The sequence below is a fragment of the Danio rerio genome, chromosome 13 (assembly GCF_049306965.1).
Source record: "Danio rerio strain Tuebingen ecotype United States chromosome 13, GRCz12tu, whole genome shotgun sequence".
NCBI classification, from domain to species: domain Eukaryota; kingdom Metazoa; phylum Chordata; class Actinopteri; order Cypriniformes; family Danionidae; genus Danio; species Danio rerio.
In genome coordinates, this window is record NC_133188.1 from 29,892,420 (window position 1) to 29,919,977 (window position 27,558).

General features: G+C 37.5%; 1 protein-coding gene and 2 long non-coding RNA genes across 3 annotated transcripts in view; 2 read left to right on the forward strand and 1 right to left on the reverse strand.

Moving 5' to 3' along the window:
- Positions 1-27,558, reverse strand: part of si:rp71-1h3.1 — a 150,836-nt gene that overhangs the window by 119,804 nt on the left and 3,474 nt on the right. Inside the window, exon 2 of the long non-coding RNA NR_145709.1 lies at positions 20,150-20,299. This is a non-coding gene — a long non-coding RNA (si:rp71-1h3.1). The remainder of the gene's footprint in view (positions 1-20,149; positions 20,300-27,558) is intronic.
- LOC141377188 (uncharacterized) lies at positions 20,191-25,513 on the forward strand. The gene is made up of 3 exons (XR_012389312.1): positions 20,191-20,435; positions 23,104-23,279; positions 23,385-25,513. It is a non-coding gene; the product is annotated as an uncharacterized lncRNA (long non-coding RNA).
- fancl (FA complementation group L) overlaps positions 27,090-27,558 on the forward strand; it is an 84,034-nt gene continuing 83,565 nt past the window's right edge. Inside the window, exon 1 of the mRNA XM_073919485.1 lies at positions 27,090-27,410. The gene's annotated coding sequence lies outside the window, so the exon portion shown is untranslated. The remainder of the gene's footprint in view (positions 27,411-27,558) is intronic.

Here is a 27,558-nt window from a genome sequence, read left to right on the forward strand (position 1 = left end):
TTGTTTGATCAGTGAAGCAGTGTCGTGTGTAAATAAGGTCTAGCTGATTACCTGTTTTGTGGGTAGCAGAAGTAGGTGCTCTTTTTAGGTCAAAAGAGGCAAGCAAAGTCTGAAAGTCTGCAGCTTGCGGTTTGTCAACGTAAATGTTGAAGTCACCTAGCACCAATAAGGGAGTGGCAAAATTAGAAAAAGATGAGAGAAGAACATCCAGTTCATCTAGGAAGTGACCTAATTTACCTGGTGGGCGGTAGATGACAACCACATTTATGTAGAAGGGGTGGATAATGGTGACTGCATGGAATTCAAAGGAGCTGATTGTTGGCAGGGACGGTATCAGAGTAAATTTCCATTCTTTGGAAATTAGTAGTCCAGTCCCACCCCCTCTCCCTGTCTGACGAGGAGTGTGGGAAAAAGAGAAATTAGCAGAAAGAGTAGCATGTGTAGCAGTGTCCTCCGGCCTCAACCAGGTCTCAGTTAGAGCCATGAGATTATAGTCAGAATATGTAGCTATGGAGGTAATAAAATCAGCCTTGTTAACAGCTGATTGACAATTCCAGAGGCCCACGGAGAGAGAGAGTTGTGAAATAGTAGATACATGTATTGAACGAAGGTTGTGAGGATTACGCCTGCAGCGTACCTCCCGTGTTTTGCGAGTGTTAGTAACAACAGGAATTAGAAAACACATAATAAAAGTGCACTGACAACAAAAGATAAGTGTAAAGTAAAACAATACAGTAAAGTACTCAAGTGCTTTGTCGGTGTCTTTGCTCGGTGGAGTCGCGCAGGTAGAGTCGATGGTCTTTACCCTCGTCGGTCTTCACACGAGGCGGTCTTCACAACATTATTATCTTAATGATAATAAATAATAAAGGGACATAAAAAATATCAAATTAAATTAATAATAATTCAAACTGAACCGTAAAACCAATCAATCCAAAAACTTTTAGGACAGCTGCTTTGTCCAGTATAAAATTAAGCAAAAACTCACAAGTAGTATAAGCATGTAATAGAAAGTTTAAGCAGACTTACATACATGTATTACATCAATACCACTAAAATGATTTTGCACAATGTCTGGGTTTGTGGGTTGCAGTATCCGGTACCACCAACAGCCTTCCATTTAAACTATAAGTGAGTGTCTGTGGGCCGAACAATCTTCCTTAATATTAATAATGGCTTCATGCGCCCCCTATGGACTGCATGATTACCCCCCGGCACGTTCAGGCGTGCCACGGTACTGCGCAACGAGTGCAGATTATTAATGCTTTTACCAACTTTGCCTCCAAGATCATCTGTAATAACAGAGAACATCCGTTAGCGCTGAATTAGATCAATTAGACGGCACTCTTAAAAGAGGTTACAGAGCAATTCATAAATGGAGCTGTGAGGGAAGACAGGAAAAAAAAAAAAACTCAAGCCATGTTATAGTCCATGAATAACAATGAGACTGTATTAGACAGCCTAATAGCAGCGGATCATGCCCAGACCTGTTGAGAGCTCCACTCGCACTACAGGAGAGATAAACTTGGTCTTGTTACCAATGTGATTTATGCCATAGACAGACAAGCCTCAGGTACTGGCAATTGTAGACTTAGATACTGTAGATACGCTGCTATGAGATTTAAATGACACTGATTATCTATTGTACACATGATAACATATGTCTAGTTTCTAAATTTATTGTCATTGACTAATTGAAACTTGCTGTGAACTGTTTCTGGAGTTTGTTTCTTGGCTTTAAATAAAATGTTAATAAAAGTGATAAAAATGTATTTACTTTAAGGATTAAGAATAATGGAGTATTATAAGGTTACAAATACACTGGGTCAAGCAATTCAGTTTACAGACTTGACAGTAAGAAGAAAGAAGGTGCAAGTCATGATATTTTAATTTGGGACTTACTGTATTTATTTTAAAGATTAAATGTATTTAGTGTATTATGGATTGTGCTTATTGGTTGTTTTTACCAACAAGATTTGGCATCGAATTAGTCAAAGGCACACCTTACTCCATACAATTTACAATAATGATATTATTACAACTATATTGTAATTATATCTTTATTATGAATTTATTATCCACCCCACAGGTAAAACCAACCCTCTCTCTCCTTCTCTCTCTATCTCTCTCAACTGTTATTGATGAGCCTTTTATAATTAGGTCTGTTTTAAAGAGACCCATAGTCCAATAAATAAAATAATACAAATATTATTAGTAGGTAGCATAATCTCCTCACAGCTAAAAGGTCGCTGGTTCGAACCCTGGGTGGGTTAGTTGGCATTTATGTGTGGCGTTTGCATGTTCTCCCCATGTCCATTTTGTGTTTCCTCTGGGGGCTCCGGTTTCCCCCACAGTTCAAAGTAGGCATGGGACGATAACTGTTTTCAAGGTATACCGCGGTTTGGAAAAGTCAAGGTTTAAAAACGCAAAAATGTTTCTAAGGTATATGTATGATTTTATTTGATTTTGTTGTTTTTTTTAGACCAACAATATCTCAAGCAGAAAAGATATCTGAAGATTTAGTTTTAAATTGTAAAGAAATCTGTGTTTTGGAAACTAATGAAGACAGCAGAAGTCAATGATTGATTTTTATTATTTAGCCTGGCATGTTTGCTGTTCCAAAATATTTTAAGTTTCTGAAAAATAAAGATATTGTGTTCAAAAGGGAAAAAGTTTTAGTTTTTTTACCCAGACATTTGAAAAGAATATATATTTTAAAAGCAGTAATCACAATACTGTCAAACCATCAAACCATGAAATTTTTATCCAAGGATATTATACTATCAGAATCTAATAAAGGCCTATGCCTAGTCCAAAGACATGCAGTATAGGTGAATTGTAAAAGCTAAATTGGTCGTAGTGTATGTGTGTGAATGCAAGAGTGTATAGGTGTTTCCCAGTGTTGGGTTGCAGCTGGAAGGGCATCCGCTGCGTAAAACCTATGCTGGATAAGTTGGCGGTTAATTTCGCCGTGGCGACCCCTGATTAATAAAGAGACTAAAGAAAATAAATGAATGAATGAATGAATGGATGAATAAATGAATGAATAAATGAATGAATGAATGAATGAATGAATGAATAACATAGAACAAGTATTTTCTTTAAAATTGAAATCAAGTCGGCATTTCAGAACTGATAGAACTGATAAAGCGCTTTGGCCTTCCCGAGTTCAAATCCCAGCTCATGGACCTTTCCCGATCATGTACCCCTCTCTCTCTCCCACTTCACTTCCTGTCATTGTATTGTCCTGTCAAATAAAAAAGGTAAAATGCCAAAAGAAAATAGCATTCAATAAAAGCCATAATATTTCAAATTGTGGATTGTGTGGAAACATACAGTAGGTTCCAGCACCCACACTCTGTACAATAATGTAATTTGAATGAAGTGAAGTGAATGAAGTGTCTATGCCTATATATTGTAGACCATTTTAATGTGGTGATGTCATTGGCCCATGAACATTTCCTGCTTGTTATCAAACTATTCCATAACTGTAACAAGAGGCAATTCAATCATAACTTCATGTTTAAACAGCTATCATTATTTATCAATACGTGGCTCTTTTTAGATTTTCGGAAGCTATAGAAAGTAAAAATATAAAACAGGAAATACGTTGGGACCATTGTTTATGTTTGCATTCCTCAAAATGGTCTATATGTGTATGTTTACTTATTGCTTTTTATTTTTTTATTGTATCAGGCTATTCTTAAAATACTACCTTCGAAAGTCCACTAAAAAAGTCACTCTTCCAGGGACAATAAAGTATACAACAACAACTAAGTGGATAAAATGGCACATTTGTCTTTCCAGAAGGGGCACAGCAGTTTTCCAGGCAAAAGAATCACGCAAGGGGTCCTTTTATAAGCAACCCACATTTCCCATTTATTTGCAGAGGAATTTTGCCACATAATGTCCAGACACTTTTTCCCCTCTTTTCTTTCTTCCCTCCGTTTTTTTTTCTTTTTTTTTTAAATCTCTTGATCTTTAATCTCTGTGCCAGTGCCTGTAATACAGATTATGGCAGCAAGCTACTGACAAGTCAGTTAAATCTTAGCTGGCTGACAACTCTGGCACCGGAATTATTTGAATACAATCCTCATAAGGGAAAATGTTTTAATAACAGGCAGCCAGCGTGAACGCAACTGCATTGGAGGGTCAGATTTGGCGGCCACTGACTCGTATTAAAATCAGCAAACAAAACCCAGAGTGCGCAAAAATCCTCGCCCAAGTTGTGCGCATATGAAGGGTGTATATTAACTGTCTGCGGTGATAGCGCTGGTAGGGGTTGAAGATGTTTAATGACACATGATCTGTTATTCAAAGCAACATGACAGGCCCACAGAGAGACTGATTTTGCATACTCCACTTATGTCTTCCAGTAATTCACATCAAATCGGCTGCAAAGAATCACATATCGCCTGCTAAGTCACCTGCAATACCTGTCTTAAACATTGTAATAGTGCCCACGTACTAGTCGCAGCAGTTTCACTCGACCGGGCTTAGTTGAAGTCAAAGGAAGGGAGAAGAGATACACAAAGAGAGTGAACATGCTGCCCTCCTCTCTGCCGCTCTACTGGCTGTTCAGACTGCTTCACGCACACTACAGGCTGGCTAATTATCATGGGGTTCTATGCGATCCCCCCTTGCCCCCCTTCAATGGAGCTCAGCACACCCCCACATCCCCTGCGGGCATGGGACGCACTGACAGTAATCTCCCTGTGACAGCACTTGGACGTGCCGTCATTAAGCCGTCCGTGTTATTGAGATGATAGCCCTGAGAATGTGGCCATCGTGCCAAAGAGAGCGAACGATGAGCCGCTCTTCCTCTCCAGCTGAAAGACAATGAAAAAGAAAGAAAGACAGAGGGAGGACAGACAGTTTTCGTCTTTTTTCCAAAAAGCTACAGCAGTTTAATCCATGCTTTTGCCAAGGAATGTTTTGCAGACCATATGTTGACTTAATTAAATATAAAAATCAAGTTAAAAATAGCTCCTCCATAAGAGAAATGCACAACAAATCTGATTTAAGTAGGTAAAAAAGGACGTGTTTACACAATTTATACTTGTGTTGTTCCAATCTTACACAATTTCCCTCTCTATCTGTATGAAAACACAAAATGCCATATTGTGTAGATTCTCCTGGTTGCTCTTTTCCATACATTGGAAGTTGAGTTGTCCCAGCAGGCACACAATGTCATATGATGTTGATCTTTAATTCTATTTTGGTTGTGACATCAAGTGACCAAAATTGAACATCAATTTGCAGTCTAACACTGGCGACAGCTGACATCTAATACCCACGTCATCTGGTGTTGACATTTGGTTGGTTTTTGGCTGGGGCATCAACTCCCTAAAATCCATCGTCATCATAGGACATCCACTCCGGCCCTGCATTTTATGGGACTCCTTTTCAGCCCTGGAGTTTCAAGCCTTAGACCCGCTCACTTCAGTTCACGACTGACTATATTAAGATAACGTCATTTCAAGTTCAGTACTAGGGTTGGGCGATGTCGACCAATTTGGAATCGTACGATGTGCACGACATGTCTGAAAAGCAAGGAGGGATTCGTGGGTGAGAAGGGTGCACGACTTATTTGAGGACCGGGAGGGGGATTAGCGCTTCTTTGCGGGCATTATGAGTCCCGCAAATGCAGAGAGACTCCCGGAACTTTCGGGAGACTTAGGATGACTGAATATCATGTTTAACACCTACAGTGAGACGCGATCCAGCGGTACATCCTTGATAATCTGTCCGACCTGTAGTTTGTGTGTGTGTGGTCACGTGATGTGCGTGTTCAGCGGACGGAGGGCTGTTCAGAAATGGTAGGGAAAACATTGTGGATGTGGATCATTTTCGTTCTAAAATGCCATTTTAACACTAAGACATGTTAGTGTAAACGGGGCCAAAGTGTATATTTTTTGCGAGTGGATTTGCGACAAAGGGCAAGACGGAGGATCGGCGATCGTGCATCGTCTTGTCTATTGGCCATGGGCGATGGATGGATTATAGCATAGTCTATCGGCCCAACCCAATTCAGTACTTCACAGATTTACACTATGCAATGTTTAACAGTATCAGAATCTATTTTCTGTAAGAATTAGCACACATAAATATCCAAATCAACACATATATATTAAGCTATATGTATAAAATAAAGATTAAATTTAAATGTATTGAATTTTCTAATAACACTATCATGACTTTCAAGGAAACAGCTGCTTTATAGTATAGTATAGTGTGTTGGGACTGGTGGTTGGTAACGTTACAGAACCTGGCTCATCAATGTTAGCAGCAAACAGTACAAGAAAACATTCGGTACATAAATGGTGGTTTGCAGACATCTTAGTTTTGTCCTGTCCCTAACGAGCTTAACATTAACTTACCGGCTGTTTCATCATCCTGTTGTACTCTCGCTGCCACTGGTTTTAACAAAAAATATTTAAAAAAATTTTTTAATTCTGGACTTTTCAACGCCACCTTTGCGCGGTTTTTCATCTCTCGCATATCTCTTAACAAATGATTTTGCAGAAGAGCAAGGTGCCGCTGTTGGGGAGTCAAATGATAATTACATCATCATTAACTTGCGGGCCTGCAGCTGGATATTAAAGTCTAACATTAGTAGACGTTCATCTGTGGTTGATTTTATTTGTTGTGAACTAACTAAAATTTATCTTGAATATTACACGTTGAAGTCTGACCTCAAACTGATGTTGAATTCTGTCGTCAACCCGATTTACACATAGAACCAAAATTCAAAGTTAGGCCGACAATGGAGCCCAACTTCGGTTTTATGTCTGAGTGATGTCCAGTGCCTGCTGGAGTTTAACACAGACTGAGAGGCTCAGTGGTTAGCACTGTCACCTTATAGCAAGAAGAACACTGGTTTGAGTCCCGGCTGGGTCAGCTGGCCTATCTCTGTGGAGTTTGCATGTTCTCCCCGTGTTCACATGGGTTTCTTCCAGGTGCTCTGGTTTCCCCCACAGTCCAAAGACATGTGCTATAAGTGAATTATTATGAGTGAATGAGTGCGTGTGAATGTGAGAGTGTGTGTTTCCCAGTACTGGAAGGGCATCCGCTGCGTAAAACATATGCTGGTATAACTGGTGGTTTAATCTGGTGAGGTGGCCCCTGATAAACAAGGGACTAACCCAAAGGAAATTGAACGAATGAATGAAAACAACGGTAGAAAAATCATAAAATCACAAGGGAACCAATGGGTCCAGGTTGAGCTCATCACAAAGCTTATAACTCTCTCTTTGTAGCCATCCAATCACAGTGGAGAATGGTGAGGGACATTATCAAATCAACTGACCAACCAGTGCTGGAAATGAACAATAGTATCTGGATGCTGCCTTTATGATGCAAGCTGAGATTGGAGCTCAGTGATGTTACTGTAAGGGGTAGAATTAGAAGTGGGGTTAGATAAGCCCTTTAAAAAGCATTGCATGCAGCTCAGATTGCACTGCACCAAGTCTACAGCCAGACCCCTCTCGAAATGGATGGAATGGCACTACAATGAGACACATTCAATGAAAACAACATCATAACCAAGCATTTAAGAGTGTCAACATCAACATGTGTTTGCAAATGCAATGAACTGTAAATGCAAAGAATACACAAGCTAAAAAAAAAAAAAAAAAAAAAAAAAAACTTTCATTAAACTGGTTGTAAATTTTTAGTGTAATAATTAAATATAATCTATAAATTATTAAATGTAATATCACTTAAATAAAAAAGTGCTTATATGGAGATATTTATATTGTTTGTTTTATTTTATTTTATTTTTTTATGAGGGCTTAGAAAATCAGACCAGTTGGAGATTGTTATTAAACTCAAGGTGTCATTAACTGAATAATCTTCATTTTATGAAACTGATAAAAAAAAAAAAAGAGAGACTGTATAATTCATATTTTTAAATTATAAAGATTTGGTTATATTTGTGTAATTTTGCATATGTGAGAAGTCATTTCTAAACAAAGCAAATGTCATCTAATAAGGCAAAGATTATTGGAATATGCTTTACAAGAAAATACTACTTCAGGCTATTTAATTATATGTATCAGTTGCCATTTATTTGTAATTGTTTTTGAAATGTAATAGCAATTTCAGAGTTATTTCAGAGAAATATTGTTTATACTTTTTTCACAGTTTGCATCAGCTCTCAAATCTCATTTGGTGTAATTTAAATATGCGCATTTTAAGATTTGGAATATCACTGTCAGCAGCAATGATATTTGGCATCACTGGCATCTTTATGACATCTCATCCCAATTTGAAATGGCTATATTTGAAAGCAATTTGAGAAGTTTTCAAATTTGAGAAGGGGAACAATTTCAATGTATTTTTATTTAAACAGAGTTGTGTCTTAGAAGCATTTTAGTGCAGGCATCATATGCATTGCTTTTAAGATACTTTTGGTCACAATGTGCTCCCAATGCATTGAAGAGCATCATAAACACGCAGCTAAATAATTCCTTTTAACACAAGAATGAGTAAACAATCATAATTTTTTTTTTTTTTAAATCACATTTAGGTAGACTATCTATTTAACACAAACCATTTGATAAATAACAAAACAAGAGAAAGAACTGAAAGATCAGATAAGAGAAAAAGTGAGTGAGAGAGAAGAAGAGAGAGAAAAAAGGAGAAAACTTTCTTATCCCCCTCCTCTGCTTTCAGAGTCTCAGTGCCCTGACAGGGAAACAGATGGCAATTTAAGCAGAGAATTTATGAGCGCCACAATCTTAATGTTGCATAAAGAAAAGAAAAAGACTCGCATCAAGCCCACTGACAAATGTACTCGCTAATATTAATGCACTCCTCATTCATCCAATATGCTTCCTAATTGCTTTTCTGTACACAGTAATATGGCACCTGCTGCTCAGCCCCTGCTCCGACGTTCAGGAACCAGGCAAGGCATGGGCCGCCACTGGCCCTCGCGCCGTGATGGATGCAGGGCCGTGCATCACGCACCGAGCCTGTCAGGCAGCATAATTAAAATTTTAGACTTACAGCCGAGAGAGAGAGAGAGAGAGAGAGAGAGAGAGAGAGAGAGAGAGAGAGAGAGAGAGAGAGAGAGAGAGAGAGAGAGAGAGAGAGAGAGAGAGAGAGAGAGAGAGAGAAAGGAGAGAAAGAGAGAGAGACAGAAAAGTGGTAAACAATCAAACAGAAAACACAGCCACTGCTCAAAGGCATCTTCACAGTCAGTTCACACACTCTGAACACCTTTAGAATAGTGACTGACACCATCTCTCACACACACACACACACACACACACACACACACACGAACAAGCATAATAATCTAATTAAATTGTAAATTATTTTGTGTCAGCACTATTTATTGTACAAGACACTATTGTGCTGCCTTTCAGTTATGCTGAAATAAATAAATAATAAAATAAGGATTACAGTATTTATGAAAAGAAATGTTGAGTAAATTAATTGCAATTTGCAGCCTATTGTACATTTTAGGCCACACACTGATATATAGTTGACTAATTTCTGATTATTTTTTACTAAAGTTGTTCAAATCGCATTGATTTTAATAGGAAAATTTAGTACTATTATTTATATTGTATATTGATATACAGTAATATTCAATTATTCATCAGAAATGAGCATTTAAAAATTACATTATACCAGTCTATAAAATTAAGTTTAATTAAATAAATGAATAAACAAATACAGTAAATACATGCATGCATAAATACAAACACAACTAAATTTGTAAAATGTTATGTTTACAATAAATTTAAATCGTTTTATATATATATATATATATATATATATATATATATATATATATATATATATATATATATATATATATATATATACACATACATACATGTATGTTTTCTTTTTTATTATTAATTTTAATGCTATGTGGCCTCCTAACTTTGTTAAATTAAAAAAATATATATACAATTTAAATATTTATTAAATATTTAGCTGTTTTTTTTTTTAATCAAATAAAAAACTAGAGAGAATCAAATTATGAGCAATGTACTTTTATTTTGTGTATTAAGTATCCTATTAGGTATCCATTTAATAAAAAAATAAATAAATAATGCCTCACAGCAAGAAGGTCGCTGGGTTAAGCCCTGGCTGGGTCAGTTGGCATTTGTGTGTGGAGTTTGCATGTTCTCCCAATGTATGTGTGGGTTTCCTGCGGGTGCTCCGGTTTTCCCAAAATATACACAGATATACAGAAAATTATTTATTTTCTGTATTAATTATTTTTAAAATTAATTATTTTGTTGTCATTTTTGTTTGTTTATTGTGGCTGACAGTTAAAATGTGACTTGGGTTTATGTGAGATTTAACCACATACCTTGTTTATTGTTATGTCTTTTAAATCGCCGTCAGATCAGTATCAAAGATCTATTATTGGGTCAGTTTACAAGAGTTAATTGTTATTTAAGTAAAGAAACCCATGCTTTCTCTCCTACTCTCTCCTTTAAAAACAACACTCACTTTAAACGTTCTTCCTGTAGTTCCTGTATGCTTAACGGAATTACACCTTGCACAGAGTCATTTGGGATAATGTAGATCCTCCCTATAGCTCTTGTCATTAACTCTATAACAGCTGCTGTTAAATGCATTAAATTGTACTATAATGAGCAAGTGAATTGCAAGCAATTACAGAGTTAAATTGAATAAATCCTCAGAGCAATAAATTGTCCTTTCTCTTTACTTCAGATTTAATTGATGCATATTCATATGGAGACCCACGCATATCATTTCCAGGGAAACAATGCTGTCTTTTCAGTATCGCTTTCAATATCTGGAATTACTAACTGGTAATCACCAAAAAGATAAAGAAGTATAAAAATAAATACACAGCACTTGTTTTAAAATACAGGCATATAATGCAAAAGGGTAAAAGCCCAATAAAATACTTTGAACTAAAAGTATAAACCTGCATAGAAAAGGGCATAAAAATAAATAAACAACAAAAATAAATAAATAAATAAATTGACCGCTCATGAAATGCCTGCAAATAACAAAACATAAACTCCCTTTGTTTGTACTTGTTTAATTGAAAGAGTTCATTTATAATATCACTTTATATTATCTATTATTATTACTATCATTATCATCATTTTTATTTTTATTTTACTTTTACACATTTTCTTTATTTTTAAATAAAATGTATTTATTTTGTTGGTATTTTTTTTTTTCTGTTTGTGTCTGTGTTGTTACTTAACCCTGTCCTGGGATTGTTTTCTTTGCGTTTTAAAATATAAAACTACTATTTAATATTTTAAAAAATCTTTTAAAAATTAAAACAATTAAAATAACTAATGAATACACAACAGTGCTGTTTATTGTGACTAATAAATAAAGAAAATGACTGATTTGCTGTTAATACTATAAAACAACATACATCTCAAAAGCATTCCCGATTTATGACTCTAGCACACACACTTGCACGCACGCACACACTCACACACATGCACGCGCACAGGGCTCTACAGTGTTTGGTTCTGGCTAGTTGTGTAAGGAACTAACTCTGTTATGTGTGTAATGGGGAGTGTTGTGCACCTGAAGGCACTTGTCAACACAGGATCCCAGGAGCTGGCAGCAGCCGGGGGCCCCAGCGCCACACATCTGCTGTACCCACTTCCAGTGGGCGCACATATCAAACACACAATCCGTTCAGACGAACAACTACTGTGAAAAAACCCTCTTGTTTTACATGAAAGCTATCAAAAACAAAACAGTATTCAGTGATCAAAACAATGTATGTTATATGGGTCTTTATTTTTACCAATTAGAATGTGCTGTTTTTTTGTTTTGTTTTTATTGTTAACCATAAAAAAATAAACGACAATTAAAATTGTCATCCATTAAAATTGAGTGTATATTCAGTATAACAGTAGTTTACGTAATGTTGAGTAAAATAGCAATTTAAAAGCACAAATTACAAATACTAATTATTGTCACTTTTTAATTTTATACTTTAAAACTTTTCTTGAAACATTAGTGTAACTGATTTATCTTAGCTAGAGCTTTCAATAGTTTAAAACATGAAAATGATCAATTTTATTACATTATATTTTAATAATTAGAGGTTGCATGTTGTTTCACTTTTATATAAATATATATTTTTATTCTCATTGACAAAAGAACATTGCCATCTTTTTAAACAAATGTTGACACATGGAAGCAGATGATTTGCTTTTACTTCCACTTCAAGTCTTTATTTGCTTTCTATTTATTTAAAGTTCCCTTTAAAATGTTATTAGATGGGATTGAACTTGAAATCTGTTATACCATTTGACAATTGTTTGCACTTTGACCACAGAGTATCGCTCTTTCTTTTGCAAAGACTCAAATTATTAAAAGTACTTGAATAAAAATGTCTATTTTGAATATAACTGCTGACAGTTACAGTTGACTCTACAAATAAATACTGTAATACTGTTTCACCAGGTGAAAATATGTGATTGTTAGAAATGTATTTAGAGCGTCATGGTGGTGTAATGGGTAGCACAACTGCCTCACAGCAAGAAGGTCGCTGGTTCGAGCCTCAGCTGAGTCATTCATGTTCACATGGGTTATCATACGGGTGCTACGGTTTCCCCCACAGTCCAAAGACATGCGCTATAGGTGAACTGGGTAAGCTAAAATATCCTTAATGTATGTGTGTAAGAGTGTGTATGGAGGTTTCCCAGTGATAGGTTGCAGCTAGAAGGTCATCTGCTGCGTAAAACATGTGCTGGATAACTTGGCGTTTCATTCTGCTGTAGCGACCCCAGATTAACAAAGGGACTAAGCCAAAAAGAAAATGAATGAATGAATAAATGTATCTGTCACTGAATCTTGTTTCAAGAGATTCCTTGAAAAATGCTGATTCATCCAGTAATGAAGCAAGTAAAGTCTTCATAGGAGAGTTGTTCAAACACATTTGGCAGCAATAAATCTTTTTTAGAGCCTCTAGTAAATTACAAACATAATTTTATCCACAAAGCAGCAGGGCTGCTGAATAACCATTTGCATCTCATCCGATTTTTTTGTTTTTGTTTTTCCTCCTAGCGTGTGTAACAAGGACGTGGTGGGCTGCAGCTCTTTCCTCAGCCGTGTAGAACTACTCGCATTCAGACCGCCTCACACATAGCATTTAACACAGCATGGGCATGCGTTTGCACATCTCAACACCTTACATTACCGTGCTCATCTGTGCAATTGCATTCCTTAGACAGCTGCAAGTTCCTGCCCACATCCCACAAACACTCTCTCTCCTTCAATGTCACAAACACAGGCTGGGGCCCGGGACCGCTTTTTTGCATCCGTGAGGTAATAATTGGGTTGTATTTTATGGTTTGTGTATTTTAAGATTGTGAGAAATAGCTTGGCTGAATAAATCATTCATACGTTTAGAGTGATTACCGGAGCGAGAAGAGGGGGGAAGCTGGATCGCCCAAGATAGATTACCCATAATGCATTTCAAGAAGGCAACTAATTAGCAGAAGAAAGGTCAAGTAAAACCAGAAAGTGATTAGAGAGAGGAGACAGAAAAAGAGAGAAGAGAGAGCGAGCGAGAGATGTTCACGTTTAGTCACTTTTGGAATGTGGCCAGAATTTTTTTTCTTCTTCTCGCCGCCTCAATAACCGAAAGCAGTCGCTTCAATATTTAATGAAATGCTTATGTTGTGGCACCTGGACACATCCGCATCCACAGCGACCCGCTGGATCCCAAGTGGGTCATTACTGTAGCCATTTGCAAAGGGCACGGGCCTCTCTCCGCCAGCGATGATGCCAGTCTTCAGGAATCTGCTGCAAAACAGCAGGGGACGTGGGGGCGGTGCCGTACCCATCTACCGGGAGGACAGAGAACCGCTGCAGAGGAGAAAAAAAAAGCAACAACAACAGCCTGACGATGCACCCAGAGCAAAGCTACTCCCACTGAGCCCTGCAACGCTACAGCCCGCAGCAAGGCTTCTGCTGCCTTCTACGCCCAGAGATTACAGCGCACTGCCAGCGCGCGCACACAGCGGACACATTTCTTCTGGCGCATCTCTCCTGTCAACAGCGAAAACACAGCTTTGCGCTGGCACCATGCGTTAAGCGCCCCCCTCCTCCCCCTTAATGATCCAATGCATCAATACCTTCAGCCATCAACGGGGAGCAGATGTCCTCCGTTACCGTATCCTTGGCCGGGATTGGGAGCTCTGCTTTAAAAAGCATTAGTCTCCAGGTCCAGGATGGCTGTCTCACCGTTGCCCGCCACCCGCTTCCACTGGCAGGTGATCCCGGGGCCTAATGGAATTTAATTACTTCAGCCACATTAATCATGGCTACAGTGGAGCAGCCACTATTTCATCTCCACTCTTAGGGGTTATTAGTACAAATACACTGTCAAACTGCATTGTGGAAGTGGCATTTTAGGTGTCATCGCCTGTACATTTATTAAAATCTATATCAATATCTTTCAGCGGACACTGCTCTCCCAATCCCTCCTCCCCGGCCGTCTCCTGTGCACATTAGGGTTTCAGACAAAGTTTCCTGGCATGAAGTGACATCGGGTCTGAGAAACTTTTCCTTCATTAATTCTTACCTGCCACTCCTGCCCGTCGTTTGACGATTGATTGGACGTGGCTGGCAAGGACAGCAGAGCAGCGCTTCAAGACAACACTCTGAAATAGAGACTTCATGCCCTGCCTCCACAGAGGTGTCAAAAACATTACTCAATTCATTATATTATTAATGGTTCGATAGAGACAAGTGTTTCTTTTTTTTCTTACAATGGTATGGTTAATGTTTTAAACATGATAACTGGTGACGTGCTGTATACCTGTTTTATTTTTTCTGTCGTTTTAAACCTTAATAAAGGAATTTTGATTAATTGATTGACTGACTTTTATTCATTCATTCATTCATTCATTCATTCATTCATTTTCTTTCAGCTTAGTCCCTTTATTCATCAGGGGTTTTACACAGCGGATGCCCTTCCAGCTGCAACCCAGTATTGGGAAATATCCAAACACACTTATTCACATATATACACTACGGCCAATTTCGTTTATTCAATTGACCTATATTGCATGACACATGTCCTTGAACTGTGGGCACCGGAGGAACACGAACAAGAACTCCACACAGAAACGCCAACTGACCGAGCGACCTTCTTGCTGTAAAGCTCAGTGCTAACCACTGAGCCACCGTGTCACCTATTTATTTATTTGTTTGTTGGTTTTTTTGTTTGCTTTAACTTATTCCATGTAAAATAAATCAGGTTATTTTCCCCCTAGTCGTTTAAAAAAGCAAGCCCTACAACATTTTCATGATGATGATGATGATGATGATTATTATTATTATGGTTATTATATCAATAATAATAATAATTATTATTTATATTATTATTATTATTATTATTATTATTATTATTATTACTATTTTATTAAATATTTCTTCGTATTATTATTATTATTATGGTCACTTTATTTTAAGGTTAAATTTGCTATTAATAAATCATTAACTAAATCTTGTAGCTCAAACTACCAATTTGCTGCCTGGTAGTAGTTGGTTAGGTAGTAGTTGTGTTTAGGTATAGGGAATGCAAAAAAAAGATCATACTTAAGTACTAATAAATAGTCAATATCTTCGTAATAAGCTGGTTATAAGCCTGTAATTAATAGTGGAACTTGGTACTTGAAATGCTTTATGATAAAATTTGCTGAAAAATATTATATTTAAACATTAATTGTACCATTTTATTAAATGAAAAATAATAATCTTAACACTTTATTTATTATATTTAACTAATATTTAAATTCTAAAATAGGTTTTGTGGGGGGTTATCCTTTGCATTTTCTCTTCTCTTCCTCTAAAGAAAAGTCCACACACACACAATTGCTCAGATGGTAAAAGTTTGCCATTTTCAAGAAACAGCTATTTAACACATCAACTTCACCACCTTAACAAACCTTAACACTGGCTTTCATGTAAGTAACATATTCTTTAAACCAAAGCAGCACTTTAAACACACATTTATTTTAAAACCACTCACCCAAGGACCAGGTGCTGGTTTGTTGTTTTAATTATCATTTCTAGCCTTGAAATAAAAATCAATAAGTAGATTCCCTGAACCCTCATTATCCCGTTTCCAGTATTTCATAGTAAAATAAAAAAGCCACAATAGTAATATGAGGAATTTGAGCCTTGCTGCTCTGAAAACTCAAAGGTCAGGGAAATTAATTTTACTGACTGTGGAGGTGAGCAAAGGGAAAAAAAGGTGAAACCACAATAAAAACTCTGGCTATACAAAATATTTCAACAGCAGGTAATTCAGCATTTGCTGCTCCATACATGTTAATATCTATTTGATGCAAGAGGATTTGAAGACTGAGACCTGAAACTTCACCTTCTCGCAAACCTTAACCTCAAGCTTTTTTCACCAACTTCCAAATGTGACAAGCTCCTTTAAACAAATCTCTTTTTCCATGCATTTCAAAATGCCAATTTGTAGACATGCTTCAGATAATAAATAATCCAATAGAAATCACAGCAAAAAGTCCACTCGAGTGGCAATTAAAATCAGCTTCAAGATGGGCAATACAGCAGTTCTAAACCAAAAGAGTCTTTACACATAAAACATGCGCAGATTCAAAGCAAACAGCAGCCTAAAGCACTGCTTTGATGAGGATACACCTATCAATAAGAACATAATATGATCTACATCAGAGAGCTTCACAACCAGACTAAAAGCCTATAGCACTAACAAATACAAAGAAAGCGCTGTTAACAAAGGCATCTGAATAGGCCCTGAGCTATATAGATCACCATACCATTGCAAGCCAATGCAGGCGCATGCGTGACGTTATGTTGCTGTGGCTCAGGTAGCCAGAGAGGATTCTGGGTGTGAGAATGCGAGCGGTGGAACCCTCTGGATCCCTGCCACTCATCTGGCCACCTTCCTAAGCAGGGCAGAAAATCAAACAAGTAGGAAAGAATTAAATAAAAGCAAGAAGAAAAATGATTTCTTATAAATAGCAGGCTTCGCCAGAAGGCATAGGAAATGAGAGCAGCGAGGCGCAGGAGAGGAGCTTGAGCTTGACACGGGTCTTAAAATTGAGAGGGGGCGGAATCAGGGACCTATTGCGCAAAATGGCTCCAACCAAAGCAAGGATTAGTGTTCCTGCCTCCACAGCCAAGATTCTCCAGAACAACTAATCACCTTCAAGTTCTCGCGTTTTTTTTTTCTCCTCTTCACTGTCTCTCGCTCTCCTTCTCACTCCCTTTCTATCCTCTTTAAAGTATCATTTCACCCCTCACAGCCATTATGGCTAAAATTAAGCAGAGAGTGTTCTGCCAGCACCGATTAGACACATCCCTGGATCCACGCTGAGGAGAAGGTGTCATGTCAGTTACAGCTCTGAGAAGAAATGTGCTTCCCTGCGATCGTCTACAGACTGAGAAAGCGACTGTGCCACCCAGCGAAAGGCTTGTGGTGAGAATAGTAGTTACGATTCGGTTCAGGGGCTAAAATATCAGTCGGCAATTAGAAAAGAAAAGCAATGTCGTACAAAAGCCGTGGAACGTTTTGTGCGAACGTGCTAATAGACTTCAGCACAGTTTGAGTGTTAAACAACTCGAAATCAAGAAAAATAATATACTTTCAAGTGAGCTTAATTAAAGTTATCCTGCAATGAGAAAAAATGTACATGCGTTTACAGCTGTATGAATATTCTAGTAGCTTGAATTCATTGACTACAAAACAACGGTTTGCATATCAGTCAGAAGCATGCAGTGATCAATTAGCCTAATGCAAAGAAACAAACAAGCGCTTCTTTGTTGTTGCTTAAAAATACAAAATGCAGACATCAGCAAATCGCACATTCACACTTTAACCCAGTTCCAAGAAAAAGCTGAAGGAGAAACTGAAGTTTTTATAATTAGCTATCAGAGGGATGCGCACGAGAATGCGTGTTTACTTCATTTATAAACAGACGGAGTGTTTGTACACCTGTTTAACGTGACATTCTGCGAGAGATCTGCATCTCACAAGCACGGCTGCATCTACAAAGGGCAGCGATGATGTTGATAAAACAGTTATTTCGTAATCACCAATGATCTGGAGAACTGTGCCGCCATGGGAAGTTTAAATGAGGCTCAGATAAGTCACCTTCAACTTTAAGAGTTTTGTTTGACCTTTAGTTCTATAGTGTTTAAAAAAAAATAAGAAAAGCAAAGTCAAGAAAAGAAATGAAAAGAAACACAAAGGAAGAACGATAGCTCTATGATTTCTCTCCAGTTCTATTCGGAGGCAGATGAAATGGGTCCTGCATACTTGCAAATGACTGGGAAATATGCAAGTAATTTACCGTTAAATTCCATAACAGGAAAACCTAATTGTACAGCATGTCCAGCCTAATTGAATTGTTCGACAAGTGCATTACTGTTATGGAAATAATACTGACAGGAGTGATAAGAGATTGAACGCGAGACACCGAATGGGGAATAAAGCTATTAGGCTAAAATAGGAAAGAGAGAAAAAAAATGTAATCCCACACAGAAAGTCATTTGGTGAAACGTGTAAAACAAGAAGAAAAACTAAAATAAATAAAATGTTTGAAATTATAATACTAATAGTAGTAATAATTTTAATAATGATTACAACTAAACTACAATAAAAAAAAAAATCAATAATTTAACTAAATAAGACTATATAAACTAAGATCTTAATTAGACGCAATTATGTGTTACAATACAAAACACAACCTCTTTATTTTTACCACAAAATGGATCAACTTTACATTTAAAACAAATGCTATGTTTGTAATGTAAATAAAGCCCTAAATAGCATGCTCAATTGTCTAAAACCATGTAACAGCTTCATGCACCCACAAAAAAAAAAAGCCCTTTTGCGTGACCGGACTGGAAAGACCACCCTCTGCTGGTCAGAGAATAAAGTGCAGTTGACCCTTATCCACTTCAATGCAGAGGCCTGTCAACTAACAAAAGAAGCAGCTTGTTTTGAACCAATACACAAAGCATTGAACCAGTCAAATTCATAGAAACGCATATCCGTATGTCATATAACACATCTAAAGAAAATCTAAGTGTATTGCAGCCATCCAACAATTTCTGTGAACTGTACACAACCAAAAAGTAACCAGCAACATAAATGTATGCATTTATAAGGTTATAATACAAAAATGATGTCCTTTATTCTTTCAAAGTGAATTTTTAAGTTGAAAGCAGCAATCTTATAATAACTGCGAATATTAGCTTTCGTTTGATTGATGCAAAGCACACACGCAGTTATATTGAAAAGCTCATGATTGATAACGACGAATCTGCAATGTGATATCACCAGCATTTCCAAGAACGTCTGCATTCAAGTTACACTGACTAAATAATAACAGAAAAAAAAATCTCATTAAATCACATCACCCTTAAACACAGTAACAGCCTAATATATAATGAACTTCATGATCTCAGGCTAGGGTATCATTTGACAGCAGGTTGTTTCAGCAATGATAGGTTAATGCAATTTCTCTTTTGTTTTCATTCAGTCATCACGAAGGAGATGTCCTTCCACGATGACACACCGATGGTGAGCAACTTCATTTCAGCCCCAGAATATCTCACGCATGTGACAACATCTTCCTTTGTTGCCAAGAGTGTTGAACTGCTTTGAACTGCAGACTGACAGAATAGGGAAACCATTCCAAACGCAAATGTAAATTATTGTTAGTTACACGTTTAACCCTCTAGCCACTGCACAGTTCTAGCATGTGGAGGAATTTTGAAATCATGTTGCCCTCTTTTGGCTGGCATGTGCGACTGCAGATTCTTTCCTGACAATTATGACTGCTTGAGAATGGAAAGATATTAAAGAAGCATAGTGGTGTAATATGATGATGAAAAATGTCGAATATGAATGTGAAATATTTGACTCAGATATGACGACGTTACAAATATTAAAGGGTATAACCTTGCAGTTTCTCTACCCAATATGGTACAGAAATACAAAAGATGAAAAAATGCAATTGTTCATAGCCTGTAAAACAAAGTCAGCGATAAAACCTGTCCTCGCCACACTAGGCCAAAGTACCCCGTTAAGTTCTGTTAACATCTACACATTTCCAGCGCATTTTCTCCTGTGCTTTTGGTTGCAACAGCCTCATTTCATACTCACTCGCTTCCTCCGCCTTCTCTCTCACTCCCTCACTCCTCCTCAGACCTGCGGGTCACTCCAGTAGGAACAGGAAGTATCCTTCCTCCTTTCCAGAGCTCACCTCTCCGTCAGTTTCCCCAGCGTTCATCCAGTCTTTGATTTCCCACTCGTCTGCAAAGATAAGAAACAAACCCCAGCAATGGGAACTTTCAGTGAATATCCTTTTCAGCCTCCACACCTACTATCTGTTTTGCTTTCTCTTTTTTTGCCTCCCTCGTTCATCTCCGAGCTTGGGGAAAGCGACGAGGTGGGTAGTTGATTCAGTAATATTCTGAACGGTTGATCTAAATAAAGATGCTCTTCAAATTCCATTGTATGTCTAATGGTCTATCACAGAGGGAGGATTACTGATGTGATTTAAACAATGCTGAGTGGAAAGGAGGAGCAGAATAAAAAAGGACTTTTGTGGTGACAGATGCACTATCGAGAATTTCGGTGGCTCATATTTCAAGCTGGTGAAATAGAGTCATTTAAACGGCCTGTACTGCCCAATATATAGCAGTAAATAAACGATAAGAGGTTGGCGATAAGCAAGCAGCCCCACACTCTCTCCTTGCAGCGGAATCAATACAGCCTGCGCAGCAAATCATTCATCTCATAAGTATAATGAATACTTGTGTTATTAATCTCATCTTTATACTGGGGTAATATGATAGTTAATTCAGCTCAGCTGAAATGAACGAAAATAAGTTAATCACAAATGCATTGCTTATGAAAATCAATTCTGGCGAGATATTCTAATAGCAATACATACAGGCAATGAGCGCTAATTTCATCATGCACAGAAACCAATACTTCACTCCGTTCATCTGACTAACGCATAAATGGAATATTTCACACTCTTTTCGTCAGTGAAAACAATATAGATTTTGATTTGCTTGCGAACAATTTTAATAAAAAGCTATTGATGGGATATTGATTGGTTAGCTCACGGCACAGCTCGTGGCCCCAGTGTGCAACAATCATTATGCGCCAAGCTTTTGGGTTCATTTCAGCTCATATGGTCAATAAAGACTCCATATGCTTTCGGCCCTTTGAACATGTCAGGACGCGTCCTCTAAATCAAATTCAACTGTTAGGAAGAGCCAGAAGAGCTGCTCAAATTTAGAATAGTTCCAATATCCTGACTGACCATGAATCTAGAAACATGCTGGACAAATTCATACTACCAATCAGAAATAATATCGGAATCAAAGGCTCATATTTTACTGGTGACAGAGTATAATACTTAGCAGGCTACATAAGTAAATTAAATTTAAAACAGGCCAGAGTTGTTTGGCTGTTTAAGCTTACATTTTCCAGGAATCATTTTATGCTGTACTTTTAAAACTTGTGGCATCCCTCAAGGCCCTCTAAGTGGTTCTTAGACTTCTCTCCAGTCTGTACCTTCCTTTAAGAATGTGATCTTTGCACTCCGAGATCTTATTTATCCCTGTGTCACTTTGTAAAATCTTTATTCGTGTGAACATATCTTTTAAATGTGAGAGTCACTGAAGTAACGGCAATAAAAGCCTGGAGTGGGATCAATGCTGAACGCATTACGCCTCGGCACAGAGACTTGGGTTTAATAATCAAAAAATTGATCCATTAAGCTCAACCTAATTCTTTGCCAAAACGGTAGAGGTGCTCAGTTTTCAACACATGGTTATGTGAGGAATTGCAATTTTTCACAGAGACTCTGGTCTAATGTCACAATATTGAAGATGAAATGAAATGGAATCATTACTAATGTATAGACAGACAGACAGACAGACAGACAGACAGACATAGACAGGATGGAAGGACACTCAGACAGACATACAGACAATTTTGCGATTTTAAGGCCTAGGAATGTGTAAGAGTTAATGAGCAAAAATTACAAAGTTTGTACTCTGTAAAACCTAACAGCCAACTTTATCAAGTGAAACGAGTGTAGTTAATTCTACTTAATTGAAAAGAGTTTTGAACTCAGTGTTGAAGGTAATGAATTAATTAAATACCCTATTACTTCAACTTAAATAGAGTAAAGCAGGACGCACACCAGAAGCGCCACTCGGCGGCGCGCCGCGCAGCACCACGCAGCGCCATGTATTTTAGAATTCTAAACATAGGTTTCTATCAGGATACACACACCGGCGCCGCAAGTAGGCAGCTGTCGGCGGCGCCCGGCGACGGCTCAGGACGCAGTTCATTTTTCAGCCGCGCCACAGAGCGCCATCTGATTAGTTTCATGTTAAATATCATTTGAATGTGCGCGTCTGGTGTGTGATACTTTAAACTGTCATGTACGCGCCGTGTCGCGGCGCCGAGCGGCGCTTCTGGTGTGCGACCTGCTTAAGTTCACAGTGCTCATATAGATTAGTTTATTAACTCAAATGGATTGTAGCAATCGGTTTCCTCAAACGGTTTGAGTTGCCTTAACTTATTGGGTTTTACAGTGCTCAATTGGTATGATTTTAATTCATTTATTGGAATTTAATGTGCTAAAATTGCTTCATTTACTCGAATGGATTAAGTACACAGTACTCATTAGGATTAGTTTATGAACTTTATTGGTTTGTTGCAATCGGTTTCCTCAAATGGTCCGAGTTACCTTAACTTGTTAAGTTTTACAGTGTAGCTTTAACAGAGATTAAATTAATTAATTAAATGAAGACTACAGAGTGTTATTTTACTTTCAGTTACTGAATTTATGTATTGCAGTTCTGCAAGACTCGCACAGAAAAACAGAAAAAACACTTTCTGCTTGTAACTCTTCTTTTGTATTCAGCTATGCTTGTAATTTATATTTTATTCATATGCACTCACCCACAAATCCTCACAATCAATGTAAAATTAAAAATTGTTTACATATAGAGTTAAGGTACAGGCTAATATGGTACAGCCTCATTCATACACATTCACTAGCTAATTTAGCTTTTTCAATTCACCTATAGCACATGTCTTTGGACTGTGGGGGGAATCAGGGCACCTGGAGGAAATCCATGCGGACATGGGAGAACACGCAAACTCCACACAGAAATGCCAACTGACCCAGATTAGGCTTGAAGCAGCAACCTTCTTGTCGTGAGGTGACAGCACTACCCACTGTGCCACCGCGTCACGTTTAAAGGTATATTATAAACTAAATACATATTACCTAAATGGTACCCTACATATTTTTATCTTTCGAAAAGCTTCTTTGTAGAAGTAATCACTTTTTTAATCCTTTTTTCAGAGTGTTTAATGACCTTGAAGGATATATATTTACTGCAAAGTAACATTTGATCTCCAACTGCTAGGAGTCACATCATTGGTGTGAAGAAAAAAAATATTGTAGCTTTATTTATTTATTTTTTTTCTCTTCTAGCATTCACTGAACCCACTGTTTTTCACACAAATATCAAAGTTCATTGAATGTTCCCAGATCAAAGCTAAGACTAAGGATTCCACATTTGACACTATATGACTTTCCAAAAAAGACATGAAAATATATCAATGCCACTCTGATGAACTGGAGCATGAGTTCACTCCAGCATGTCGGAGCCAACAGCAAAGTTTAAGAGAGCAGATAATGAGGGGGAAGTGGATAAAAAAAAAAGAGCACAAAGGGGGTAAACAACCAAAACCCTCTAAAACAAGAACCGTGGCAGAGTCATTTGGGCTGCGGTAGATGTGGGGGTAGAGAATCACAGCACAGAGACACTTCCTCTGTGCCGCGTCCCTGAGCTGCCACTGCAACTCAACACCAGCGCTATATCGATCGGCTTCATAAGCCTCCACCAACCTGGTCAAACCCGAGTCCTTTCTGATATTTACCCAGCAAAGTATTCCCTTCTGCTAGCGCTGCCAACCCACAAGACATAGAGGGCGAAAAAAAAAGTCAATTATATACAACGTGCTTGGTTTCCCCTCAAGGATGGAATCCACCCTTTCTAATCCGATCAATTCATGTCAGACAGGAGGCTGGATTCAGTGCTATCTCTGAAGTCCTGTAATCCAGGCTAAGTCTTCACACTGCCTGCCTCACCTCCACAAGAAAAGGGTTTGGTCCAGAGCGTGATACAGCAAATTAGCCGTGGTGTACATTCTGAAACACTGCACTGAATAGATGCCAGTGTGCTAACAGATAAGTATAATTGGATAAGCAATTCAGCTGATTTCTACTATTATCAATATTAAAGAACACAAAAGCTTGTCACACTTTTTTTATTTAGATTTAAACATTTTATTATAAATATATGCATTTAGGTAATTTTCTATCATTGCAACTTTGCAAAAAACTGCCCTGTTTTGTTTTGTTTTGATTTATTTATTTCGAACAGAAAAATCATACATAAAAAGTCTAACAAAAAATAAATTTCTACATGGTCGAAATGGAGCGGGATAAAGCACAAGCTTATTTTCCCACCCCATTACACACATCATTCGTCTATTATTTTATTTCTTCATTTACTTATCTATTCCTTTTACATGAGACATGAGCTTGACATGAGACATATTTTACCCTTTTGGCATCTTTGACATATATTTTATTCCATTTGTACATTTACATTTTAGAAAATAGACCCAAAAAATACATAGTATTGCAAACAGCCATTATTTGAAATTTCATCATCTTTCTCATTTTATTATTTTTTTTTAATTACCTCTATTCATTATTATACTCTTTTAATAATACATATTCATACAACTTTTAAAACTGATTAACATCCTGACATTGTTTGAGAATCTGTTCTAGACTGTTCCATGATTTCACACCACATACAGACATGGACAAACTTTTTAAAGTTGTCCTTGTTTTCACCTTCCTAAAATTTTGTTCTTCTCTAAAATTATATTCCCCTTGTCATTCTTCAAAAAACTTTTGTATGCATTTCGGAATAATTTATTCCTAGCTTTAAACATAAATTGTGCTGTTTTAAATTTAACCAAATCATTGCACTTAAGTATCTTCAATTTAAAAAAAATAATAATAATTATGTCTTACAAAAAAAGCATGTCTTATAAAAAAAAAAGTAAAACTCCTTACTGAAAGTATTTTGGTAAAGTTCTGATGGTAAGTTCAGTATCCTTACATAATACTTTAGTTTATCTAAGTTAGTCATTCTCTCACCTGCATGCACGTGTGTGCGTGTGTGTGTGTGTGTGTGTGTGTGTGTGTGTGTGTTACTGTTTATTTCAAAAAACTTATATTTTCATTTTTATCAATATATTTTTTTACATATAATAGTCCTAGCTTTATTCAATTTACTTGATTGTAAATTAGCTAAAGCATAAATCTAATGTTTTAATACATTTCATAAAATATTGCTAAATATGCTTAACAATAATATCAGGTTTGTGAGCTATAATTAAAAGCTTGACAAATAGCCCCAGTCTCCCCCTTGGTAGGTATCCTGCAAGGTTTTTTTTTTTTTTTAAAGATCCTGGTTTGACTTTTAGCCACTTGCGAACTTTATCCAAGCAGTATATAACTTTGAAGTTTTTTGGCTAGAGGTGAGACATGGGAAAGTGTCCCATTACAGGCATGCAAAGGCTAACGGCCAGTGCACACGGTAAATGAGCAGGAACGAGGAGAGAGTGCTGGGACACTTTAATTTCCACTGACATATTGTGCTTCATGTACAGTCTGAATGGCTCCATAAAGAAAGTGTAATGATGGCCCAGGACCCTGGCCAAATAGCTGACATGCACGGCTTCCCTGGTCAGCTCAGCACCGGGTTTGATCCGTCTCATTACACCAGTCATTCAAATAATGGGCAGCTATGGGAGCTCTGGTAAAGCTGCAACTAATACAGATGCCAAAGTATACATCATAGTGGTTCGTTCGCTTTGTCTGCTTAGTATGCGCAGGTGTTCAGGGCTGAGAAAGTCAACACATAAATCTAAAATATATGTTTACATTTATTAAAAAAGCATTGTAATTTATGGCATGCTATAAAAGTCTTCAAAATACAACTTAATATCCGGAATTAACAGATGATCTAAAAATACATCATACAATATAATGCTGGGTTATTTTTGTAATATTTTCAAATAATAATAAATATAATATAAAAATATAAAATAATTGAACACTAAATAAACAAAAGCACAAACACATCAAGCATATTTTACTCTGCTTTAGTTCATACGTGAGAAACTGAAGAAACTTAGATAAACTTAGATAAAGCGACACCAATAAAAGGATGCGCCGATCTACATTAGCAATAACAATATATTTTCAAGCCGGTAAAAACAGCATTAAAGCCTGTCTACCGAGATCGGAACAGAACAATAGCTCCTTATTCTCATTCAGATGAATGCATGGCAAGGAGAGAGAGAGAGAGAGAGAGAGAGAGAGAGGCACGATAAATCGGCCACCCCTGCTCTTGTCTCGCTTCAAAAGAATCTGTTAGAGAGAGAGAGGGAGAGGGAAAAAAAGCAGGGAGCAAGACCCACACGATGTAGTTCCAGCCAATTGCATTCCAGAGAAGTGACCACGGCTGGAGATAAACAATGCACAATAGATCATGCTCCTCAAAAGGTATAAAAGAAAGGCAGATGCCGCAGGAATAAGGCAACAGCAGGAGAAAAGAAATAATCCGCGTTTCTCCGGCAATTCCGAAAAGCATAATTGTTTAAATCCTTTATTCAGGATTGCTATTAACCCTGTGCGCTGAACGGCTGCAGCAATCTGCATGTGACGGGAAAGAGAAACCTCTCTCTCTCTCCCTCTCTCTCTCTCTCCTCCCTATGTGAGGTTGCCAGGCTCACCCTCTCCAAACCACAGCCACAGCCAAAATCGCTTTAAATTGTTCCTCAGTCGCAAACAAAAAAAAACATTTAACACTCACCCATTGTGCGGGGACTGATCTCTCAAGCACTCTAGCAACCCGTCAACACAAGCTCAGATATCCTTCCACAGATATGTAAACAGCCCACTAAGATTTCTTTGTTTGGATTTTGAAGCTGGGTAGGTTTGCCTTTGCTGCGCTTGCTTTTACAGCTTAGAAGCAGGTGGATGACAAAACATCAATCTCTCCAGGCACAATGTGTAGCACGCACGCTTGACACTCTACACAAGCAATATACAATCACACACTCCAATACAGGGCTCTCAGCTGTAATGATGTCTGTTTGCTTAAAGGCAGCTTTACTGAATATTTCAGCATTTGTGGACAAAAACAACACTGCATAGGTTTAATGAAAGTGGAAACATTTCCCAAAACATCAATCCACAGATGTGTATTGTTTGTGGAGGAATGTGACAAGGGCAGAGGTAAGTTATTTTTCATATTTAATACTCACAATTTTTATTTGCAAGACATGGGTTATAACCCAAAACTTATATTAACACTTAGAAAAGGAACATTTCACACTTGTAACTGAGAAGTTTGATAAGCACTGATTATTACCCAGGGTAAGAA